Source organism: Anser cygnoides, chromosome 17 (genome assembly GCF_040182565.1).
Source record: "Anser cygnoides isolate HZ-2024a breed goose chromosome 17, Taihu_goose_T2T_genome, whole genome shotgun sequence".
In the NCBI taxonomy this organism is placed as follows: Eukaryota; Metazoa; Chordata; class Aves; order Anseriformes; family Anatidae; genus Anser; species Anser cygnoides.
The window spans coordinates 9172718-9182122 of NC_089889.1; positions in this window are offsets into that span (position 1 = coordinate 9172718).

Genomic DNA, 9405 nt, shown 5'->3' on the forward strand with positions numbered 1-9405 from the left:
TTTTCTCAGCACCCCCCTTTCCACCCCCGGGCTGTGTTTCGCAAGAGAAGTCAGATTGTGGAGGAGGATTTTATGGCTGGGGATCAAAGTCCCTGGCATGGGTCCAGGCTCCCAGTGCTCAGCTCTCGAACCGCCCGGGTCTGCAGCTGGGTTTCTGGGCCAGGGAGGCTGAGGGTGATGGGGGCAGCCTGGGGGGGCTGGAGAACAAGGGGGGGGGGGGCACCGAGCTGCAGCACTCAGGGGGACGCTGCTTTCCCCTACCCAGAGAAGGCAGCAGCATGGCCGGGTCCCACTGGTGTCCCACCCGTTCCTGGGTCTGTTCATGGCCACAGACCTGAGGGATCCTCAGCAAGGCCAGCAGAGCCACAGGGAAGGCATCAATTAACTTTAACAGCTTTGCTTATTTAAGAGAGTGTATTTATCCAGGGAATAACCTGGAAGAGATGTGCAGATTTTAATTTTTCCCGCATAAGTCAAACATCACACTTACCCATGCTGGCACAAAGCCTCCTGCCCAACCTGCCCCAGCCCCTCGCCCATGGGACCCCTCTGATGCCAGAAAGATTGGGAACTGGCATGTTACGTCCAGAATAAATGCGTTCCTGGAGAATCCTGAGCCCTCACTGTGCTAGTTTTGTGTTTCCACCAGCAGCATGTCCATCGCCAGTGTTTTGGTGTTGGGGGAGCAGTCACCTCGCACCCACAGAAAGGGCCGGGTATCGCCCCTTGTCCCCGCCACCCTGAGGGGAATTAGGCTGGTGAAAAAACACACTGGCACCCCTAGAGCAAATGGGTACAAAACAGAGGGTATGGGGCCAGGAGCTGTGTTATTACTGGCAACCTCCACTGTAAGAAAAAGTAAAATAAAATTAGGACTAGAGGTAAAGATCAACATGTCTGTTCTCCGCCCAGCAGAGCTCTTGGGAACAAATCACTGGGTTTTCTGCAGGCCCTTGGCAAGGCTGGGGAAGCCTGCCCTCCCCATAAAAGCACAGCCATCGATTTGTAGTGCATCTGTTTTGGGGAAAAAAAAAATCCATTGGGAGAGTAGGTTAACAGGCCAGTTCAGATGCTGGGGAGGAAAATTGCCCTTGGTTTATTGCGGCAGTTAATCTATAACAAAACAAGCTACGTGTTGCTAGAGTTTGGCCTGGTTTGTGTATTTTTGGCTTCAAGTGCTGGGGCAGCTCGCTCTGTCAAGGCAATGGGGAGAAGACAGGGAGAAGGGGTAACCCCAGCCACACCAGGGCCGTGCCAGCGCAGACATCGCCTGCTCTCGGTGTGCGGGGCGAGGAGTGGCTGCAGGCACACCTCTGCTGCCAGCGCCTCTCGTACATAATTCAGATTCGGGGCCCACTCCAGGGCCAGGAAGAGATAAGCTTGTTTTTCAGAGCCCACATCCACAGAAACCAGAGAAGTTTCCATAAAGCCCTTCACACCGGCAGTGGTGGCAATGCCCCAGCTCTCGTTACAAGGCTGGATTTCGGAGCGGTGAGGTGTGAACACACTCTTGACAGCAGCAGCTCAGTACTTCATGGGGCTCCAGATCTGCACCTGGAGCCAGCAAGGCGCCGTCCTGGGCAGCCTGGGCACGGGCTCTAGCCCATGTCTCTGCACCTCTTCCTGCACTCCCTAAAGCAAAGGGGGATTTGTATTTTTTTCTGCCCTTGTCCCATCGCAGCAGTCAGGCTTTCCTTGACCACGGAGCAGCAGAAAAGGAGGAACAGGCAAGAGGAGAGGGTAAAAAAGGGAAAGAAAAAAAAAAAAAAAGAGAGAGAAAGAAAAAGATGAAAAAGAAAAAGAAAGAGAAAAAAGAATTAAAACTAAGAGGTGCAAAGGCAAGCAAAGGGGCAGGGAGGTGTTGCTGCATGGTCAGAAGCCCAGGCAGGCCCACAGGAAGGGGTGTGCCCGCCACGTGCTTCCCATCGCCACAGCTGCGTTTTGGGTTAAAGTCAATGTACTGAGAGCATTTTTGTTCCAGTGCTCGAGCATCCAATGGGTCAGTTCGGTGCCTGGCGCCTGCCTTTCCTGGCCAGGGCTGGGTGTGCAGTGAAAGCACCCAGCGCCTTCACTGGCTGCTCCAGGCCTGGGTTCTGGCCTGCAGTCAGAAGCACTGGCTCGCCTCTATGGGAAACAAAGTTTTCAACTCTATAGATCAAATGGAAAAAGAAAAAAAAAAAAAAAGGGAGGGGCAGGGGGGCTGTTAAAAACCTCCCCACCCTCTTGTGCAGCTGGGCAGGTCCCTAAAGGCCTCATCCAGGAGCAGCTGCTGCTGTCACGGGGAGGAACAAGTGGACATCGGCACCCAAGGCCTCACACGCAGCAAGCCCTTTCCTGCTCCGGATCTGTGCAGTGCTTTTGCATTTTATTCCTTTGCACCTCCAGGTTTGAAAGCACCGAGCACCGCTTGGTATGCGCTCAGTGCTCATGTGAAATCTCTCCTGGGATTGTCATGGCAACCGGCAGCACGGAGCTGGGGAAAGGGGCCTGGGGATGCTGGATGCTGTGGACAGTGGGGCACAAGGGGAACTGGGCACAAAGCACCATCGCAACCAGTGCTACAGACGCCACACAAAAGCATTAAACCAGTGGCCGTGCCCGCAGCCTGCAGCTCACCTGTCCACAAGGGCGAAGTGGCGGTGCCCGCATCCTCACACCCTGCCCGCCATGGAGTGATGCCTCTGCAGCTCCTTGGGGACTTGTCACCACCACTGTAAGCCCTTTTTGCTTCCCTCTCTCACCCCATCTCACATTGGGATATTAAATTGCAGTGTGAGCAAGGCAGATCTGTGTGTGGCCAGTACCCTTGAGGGTAATCTGGGGACAGGGTGCTGGGAAGAGTGTGGCCTAAAGCACTGCTCATGTCCCCAAAACGCATCCATCTTATCCCCCCTTATCACTCTGGAGGCAGGTTTTGTCCCCACCTGCTGTGACCTGAACTCTTCTGCGTTCAGTAATGGAAATATCTTTATCCCTTCTGGTATTTCAGGGGAGCCCCACGGCATTCAGCTTCCATCAGCCCAGTGCCCTGGGAAGGGGACTTGTGGCGTGGGGGCATGGGCAAGGAGCTTTGGAAAGGACAGAGCCAGTCCCGTGCCTGCCCTGCCCCTGTGTTAACCTTGGGAAAATATATTTTTTCCCCCTTTTACTGCTCATATTTTGAGCCCAGCCAACACGTGGTGTCCAGAGCTGAGTGGGCTGTGGCCGGGACCTGAAGGCACAAATGGCAGCGCAGAGAGGGGCACGGCACCAGTGGGAGACGAGGGAGGGCTTGGGGAATCAGAAGGGGCTTTGGGCCCTGCAGGATATGGGAAAGTTCCTGAGCATTGACGGAAGGGTGGTAGTAAAGGGATGGGGGGAGGAAAGGAGCAGCAAAAGGAGGCTAAAATGTATTGACAAACGGCAACAGTAAACACCAAGGCAGAAGCCCAGGGGAGGGAACCAGACCAGTCCTGTGCACATGGGCACAACTCCACGCAGGCAGACAAAAAAAAAACAAGCTCAGTAAAAGCCAAAGTTCAAGACCTTGGAGCCTCCCGGTGGGAAGTCCCTGAATCAAGGACCAAGACACGCCACCTTTGCTGTCCTCCCCACAAACATCAGTTGGAGATCAGCAGCCACTTCACTCTGCAGCACGACCTGGCCCTCACACACCTCTGCTCATTTCCCAGGCTTTGCTGAAGAAGTGAGAAGTGGGGCAGCTTTCCCTGGTTGCCACAAGCACCATCCCTGTGCCTGGATGGGAGCCTGACCCTCTTCAACCAGCGCCTGAGAGGCTGAGAGGCCTCCTGGTCCTCAGGGAACCTCTTACCAAGCCCATAGCAGGGGATTTACCAGCCCGTGTCTCACTAACACAGCCTGGTCGTGTGTGGTGGTACACGAGGATGCTGCAGCTCTGTGTGACCTTTCATTTGTACTGTGCCTTTTGCAGAAGGGAGCCTGATTAATACCACAGCCGTCACACACTTCTGTACAAGCTGCACACATCAGCCATTTCACCCCCTCTGCAGGGCCGCAGGTCCTGTGAGACATGGGGAAGGCCCGAGACAGCCAGGGCAATGCTGGCAACAACATGAGTTGGGCCAAGGTCAAAAGGTCTGCTCCCATGAAGTTGCACAGAAATCTTTACCTCGCCTGTTCAGTCCATTGCTACCCAATTTGGAAGAGACCTGACGGGCCCAGCCTTTGTGTTTGTCTTCAGACAAGCAAAGATTGCCTTCAGCCCTCAGAAAACATGTGATTAGGCGGTTGTGTTGTGCTGCACTTCCAGGCAGCGATGTCGGTAAGGTTCAGCACTTACAGGTAAGGTGCCAGCAGGTCATGGCACCCAGCGCGGTCACAGGTTGGCCCTCAGAGCAGGTGCTTTGCAGCGATTTCTTCCCAGGCAAACGTTTACATTTTAGTCTCCTGACCCAGTAAATGGAGCTGGGTTTGTAATAAAGGCATGGGAATCGCCGCATGTTACAGTATGGATCCAGCTTTGCTAGATTAGAAACCTGATTAACAGCCTCAGGAGAGATTAGACTTTGCTATTTTGAGAGGGGGTTTTCATTGCGGGCCGCGTGTGACGGCCGGGACGGTTTTATCATCCGCGGGCTGTTTTCTGGGCCAGAGGACACTTCTGTGATCTCGGGGAGGCCGGACAAGGGAGTGACATTTTGCTCTGCTAATAGCTGTGTTTCTGTGCTCTGCAGAGCTCATCACTGGATAACCACAGCAATTACACGGGGGAGTCATATTTACATGTTTTAACTGTGAAGCACTGCACAAACAGGGAAGGATAATCATTAACTTGGGGAGCTGTTAACCTTCAGCGTGAGTTTGGGCTGGCGGAGGAGAGGGCTGCCAGAGCAAAGTCTGTCTGTTAGTAAACACTGAAGGAACGCCGAGAAACCCTTTTGGTTTTGTGTGTTATGGGTAGGCAATTAAAGGGCATTAATTCGTGTCTGCAGCCTCTGTGCTGTGAGAAACTTTTCACCACAGAAAACAGGTAAAAAAAAAAGGGGGGGGGGGGTGGAATATGGGAAAATATGGTAAAAAAGCTGACAGACCAAATGGAGTTTTGGTCTGTCAGCCTGGAAGCAGGAGGAAGGGAGAAGACAAAGCACAGTGTCACAGGACTACAGGGCCATAGTTCATACACACACATTTTCTGACAACTATCATGACAAAAAAAAAAAAAAAACAACACATTACTTAGGCCTGAAACTTGCTGCAGGAGTTTAATCAGTGGCACTGCGATAGGGGAATAGCAAAGAGCAGCCTGGTGTCCTCTGCCCTCGCTACCAGAGCGGGGAGGAGGGAGACGTGGTGGCAGCGGCCGCCCCACGCTGACCTGGTGGAGCGACCGCCTTGAGGCGTCCGTCCTGTGCTTGGCCGCAGGTTGTTACTGCTGCCCTTGGGCTAACACGGTCTGGAGGGCAAAGAGGAATGGCAGTGAAAAAAGTGAAATGATGCAGACTTTGGGCTGTTATGGATCTCATTAGAAAGTGGGGAATTGAGGAGGGAGAAAGATTTCTTTAAAAAAGGAGGAAAGGGAGGGGGGATAATTCAAGCAGACAAGCAGTAGCAGGTTTGTAGTCACATCAGCTATACCAGGTAAGGAAGTGGAGCATGCCACCCACTGAAACAGTGCTTATTTGAGCATCAGTGGGAAACAGATGATTAATTCAGGCCTGTAAGGAGATTATGGCGTATGTGTACAGCAACAGCCGCCTGCCCCTGAAGAGCAGACGTTGCTGAGCTGCGATTTGCTCAGCCAAGCTGGGGCTGGGGCTGGGGCAGTGCAGAGAAGAGCTCAGCGCCCCGCAGGAGCATCGCCTCCCCTTCCAGCACAGGCCACCTTCAGCTGGGCCTGGGTGTGGGTGCAGGGTCCACCCTCCCGCATGAGGCACACACACAGCTCCACTGTGTTTGCTGCTTGAAGCAAGGCACTGAGATGCAGGGCGGGCTGTAACAGATGTCCCTTTGGTGTGGCTCCGTCCTGGAGCAGCCCCATTTGGGGGCTGCGGAGCTCCAATCCCACCACTCCATCCTACCAGCCTACAAACCCTGCCTGCCTGGCCTTTATGCCACCTGTGTACAGCAGCTACAGGCCAGCAGCTTCGCTGCAATCACATCCGCAGGTTCCCCAGCCACATGGCAAACACTGCCTCTGTTTGTATTTGTTTAGGAAATATGTTTGTTTAGAAAAGCCCCCCAGCCCTCAGAAGCACGTGTTTTACATCTGCAACCCGTTTCCCAGATGTAGCAATCCACCCGGGCCCAGTTGCAAAATAAGATCTTCTTGCCCTTGGCAGCCCCGCTCTGTGTCACAAGATCCCTGACTTCTAATGGGTTTTTAGTTTTGAAGAAGTGTTTGCTCAGCCAATGCACAGAACTCCTGCTCTTATTTATTTTTTTTCACTTGAAGTGTTGCAACTGCTGGGAGAGTATTTTTTATTTTTTTTTTAATGATTCATCAGTAAATTTTAAACAACCTTTACTGCAGAATGCAGATGCTTTGATTTCACTTTTAAGCGGACAAATAACTTGAATCACAATTCAAACACAACTACCATTCACCCTCCCTGATGCAAATCACAATAAATAAATAAATAAATAAATAAATAAATAAATAAATAAATAAATAAATAAATCTTCCACCAGTCAATAACACCCGCCCCCCCCCCCCCTTTGTTGTTCTCTCCTGGAACCATGAGCTTTCATCCTGGAAACACAGGGACTGTCTGCACGGGTGAACTCTTGCTTCTAAGGACAAAGAAACAACAGGATGACTAAAAGAAAGCCAGTGTGTGCTCAGTAATGGGTGTAGCCAAACTCAAAGATGCTTTCAGTTGTTATCTCTTACTATAACCTCAACAGGCTGCCTTATGCAGTGAGATACGTGGCTAACAGCTTCTACATATATATCACACCAAATAGAAGGGTTAGCAAAATAAATAGCAATGCACTGTTTAATCCACTGAAGTTTTGTGTCTATACAACTTGAAATGTGAGCAAGATTTTTATTTTTTATTTTTTTTCAGAAGTTCATGCAACAGTGCTGGATTCAGCTCCAGGTCCCAAAGAAGAGGGTTTTGCTCATAAACGATTTTGGAAAGCTAACTTAACTTTCTTCAGCTGTAAAGTAAAGCAGATGATCATTTCTAAAGATGTCGTAAAGGTATTCTAAAGGTTAAATAACATTTGCACCCCTCTTTATGGGAAAGGGCAAGCCATGCTGTGATGGAATTTGCATATATATATGTGTGTGTGTATATACATATATATAATATATGTCAGGATTCAAACTCTGTTTTGAACAAAGGCTTACTTTGGCCCTGCCATTGTCTTTGCTTGAACTAGAAAGCTCTGAAGCCTACTTGAGCAAGAAGGCAAGTCAAGCTATGCTATTTACTACAAAAATATGGACATCTGAGCATGCAAAAACTATATATTACTTCATTAAAAACTGAAAAATCTGTATTTTCTACAATAAAGTAGAATAATCGAGCAATCAGATTTAGACATAACACAAGCACAGAATAAACTTGCTTTAGTTGTGATTGTTTTCCTGTTTAGGCTACCTGGGATTTGTAAATAGAGACCTACACATGTCCCATTATGGCTTAACCTTAGCACTATGGTGTTACATGAATGAAGAACCCTCAACTAACACAGGTGCCCACTTAATTACATTTAACATGAACAAAAAAACATCTAATGGAAGATTCCCAACTTTCTGACAAGGCATCTGCCCATCTCTGTTTATCTGGAGGTCAGAGATCCTCCAGGTATTTTCCAGCTGGTAAGAAACAAGATTGGAATTCACATTTTCAAAATTCTGCTGGTAGTCTAATTGCTGATTGTTGGTGTTTTTACAGTCCCTTTGCTTCATCAAAATTTAATGGGTTGTTACTATGAACATTTTGAATATGAAATCCTTATTACTTTGATTATATCCATGTAAAAAAAGTTTTTTATTCAATTAATATCATGCACCTCTCAAAAAATGACGTTTTTATTCTTCTTTTCCCCAATCTAGAATGATATTTTTTTATCCCCAAAAGAATAAAGCCAAGAAAAGGTTAAAAAGAAGAGAAGGAGTTTATCTGAGATGACAGCTTATAGGAGCATGAGTAGAAGAAAGGATAGCAGGCCATCTTCCATTTTTCTCAGGATGGAAATATTATGTTTGATCTCATACGCAGAGCATCCCCATCCCTTTGTGAGATGAAATGATGGATTATTGAAGAGACTGAATAAGCCTGTACTGAATGACTTCATTCTCCACCTCTGTCAGTCAAAAGGGCTCATATTAGATGCACTATTGATGATGTTCAGTAATTGCTGAACATTGAATTAAACCAAATAAAAAACAAATTCCTCCCCTAAATACTACATGAGTCTTTGCTACCAGTATCTTACTTCATTCAAAGTGTTCAAACTCAAGCAACTAATGTTTTGTATTTACATTCTATAAACTCTATTAATTTATCATCCTAAAAATAATGAAAGGATCACAACCACATAATTTAACCTGCCTTGGAGTAAACAGAATTTCCAGGAACATTTCATTTCATTTCAGGCACTTTAATATTACATAACACACACCTATGACTTGTGCTAGTAGGGAAGTCTGATGCAAAACATTTCTTTGAATTTATTTATACTGAACTGCTTTAATGCAATTAAGGACAGTCCTACACCTGCCATGATATAGGAGAGAATAAATCACTGCAATAGTCCCGTGCTACAATATCCAGACATTTTAAGAGAAGAAATATTTAGTCTTTAAAATTAATAAAGACACAGTTAACCTCCGTGCTTGTAATCCTCTTAAGATCAATATGACCATCTTCAGCTTAATCTTCAGGATATAACATCAGGGACTTATTGCTGAGATAGGCAGGGAAGACAGTTTCAGAGCACACAGTGCTCATGGAATCTGTTTAAAGATATGTGGAGGACAGGACAGTGATCAGGAATCATCTGCATTGTCTTAAGGATGGACCAGATCTGACCAACATCATTGCCATGATGATGAACCAACTGCCTGTGTAGAGTGGTTGATGCAATACACTTTAGTTTTAGTAACTCTTGAAACCACTTTCCATAGCAGTCTGTGGCTTATTACAGTTAGATAAATGGACTGTTAGATGCACTGAAGATTGGTAGTGCTTCCAAGCTACTGGTACTAATTAATAGCTGGTACTAATTAATAGCACAATGTTCAATAAGCAGCTAGTGGCAAGCACAGTACCCTGAAGATCAATACAGAGGCTGACATTGTTCAATATCTCCATCATTGACCAATCTACATCACATCCTACTTATTGACTCAAGAGTGGGGGTTTTAGCTCCACTATAATGCATGAGAAAACTGTTTATGTGGTTAGAGGAACTACAGAGGTTCCTTCCAGA